We start from the raw sequence: 1,775 nt of genomic DNA, 5'->3' as shown, positions 1-1,775 counted from the left end.
GCTGCATTCATCCAATTTCTTGAAGCCAAGGTTTGTCCAATCTCTCTGCCTCTCTGCACACCTACTTCATAGTCTCCTCTGTTCTTACCATTTTAAGGGACATTTACTACTACTACTTACAGGAAATATAAACGTTTGATTTTATATCATGTATTTATTTAGATACATCGTTCAAAGAATCGAACTTTAACAACAATTTAAATTTAAACAAAGTTGCATCTCTTTAACTGTCTACTCTTGAGCCTTTGCACCTTCGCGAGCCTTGCGCTCGTCCTCGAGGCGGGCGAACTCGATCTGGTCGAGGACGAACTGGGGGATGGGGTGGGGGAAGGCGGGGGCCACGGGCAGGAGGGACGACTCGGGCTGGTAGCCGTTCTCGTTGGCCACGAACTTGAAAGAGGCTACGGTCCCATCTTCCTGAGGATACTAAAGAAAAAAAACGTTAAGTCATGCCACATTTCATTTCGAGCATCCCCAATATCACAACTGCAGTATTCCTTTGTGTAATTCGAGCAAGAAAATATGCAAACAAATTTTGTTACTTACCTCCAAGAGCCAACCATGTTAGAACCGCCAGCGACGCCCTCAGAACCCGAGAACTGGAACACGATGCCATTGGCAGCCTCGAAGTCGGAGCTGTGGGCGCCGAACTGGTCGGGGTTCCCTGGCTGCTTCGCACGATGGCAATGGGCGGGTTGACGAGTGGCAACTGTTCGGCCGCAGCCACAGCCAACACAGCGAGAGCAAGGATCTAGAGTAAAAGATGTTCTAAGTTCACTTCCGCACATTTACATACAGCTATGTTTCACACACACACACACACACACGCACATATATATGTATATATATGTGTGTGTGTGTCTGTGTGTGCATTGATGTAGGACGTAGGTACTCACGATCTTCATGGTAAGACAGTTGAGAGGTGAGTGCAACGGTCGGTGTGTGAGGCCACATTATATAGTCGGGTGAGAGGATGACCCGAAGAATGTTTTTTTGAGGATTGAACTTTGTGCGTACGTACATAAGTTTGGGTCTGTTGACACCACATAAGTATAACTCTGTACTTGATTTTTTGTATTATCACTGTATGCGACAATATATATTCATTATCAGATAACAGAAAGCCTGGCTTTTTTATGTCCATTGCAAGCACACTGTAACTGCAAGCTGGCGAGGCACCTGATGTCAGACGAAGACAAGAAAATGGTACATTCACGATCACTAAACCAAGGACACTGTATCGGTTTCATAAATTTAGCCTTTTGTGTGTATGTTGATAGATGTGATGAACTTATACATGTGTATGTATGCATACATATATGTACGTGTGTGTGTACGTACACACGCACACACACACATATATGCATATAGAGAAGTATAAATAGATAAACACCCTTGTGTATATGTGTGTGTTAGTATATATTTATATATATACAAACACGTACAGACATAGACACACATATACACAAGCGCGCGCGCACCACTACATATATATATATATATATATATATATATATATATATATTTTATATGTGTGTGTGTGTGTGTGTGTGTGTGTGTGTGTGTGTGTGTGTGTTGTGTGTGTGTGTGTGCGTGTGTGTGTGTGTGTGTGTGTGTGTGTGTGTGTGTACATATTAATTTACACGTACATATAGTATAATATATATATATATATATATATATATATATATATATATATATATATAAAATATACATATATATTTCTTGATGTATATTCATATACATATATAATATATGTGAGTGTGAATTGTATA

Source organism: Penaeus monodon, chromosome 4, assembly GCF_015228065.2.
Source record: "Penaeus monodon isolate SGIC_2016 chromosome 4, NSTDA_Pmon_1, whole genome shotgun sequence".
Classification (NCBI taxonomy): Eukaryota; Metazoa; Arthropoda; class Malacostraca; order Decapoda; family Penaeidae; genus Penaeus; species Penaeus monodon.
The sequence above is the reverse complement of the archived record's forward strand: the minus strand, read 5'-3'. Positions refer to the sequence as shown.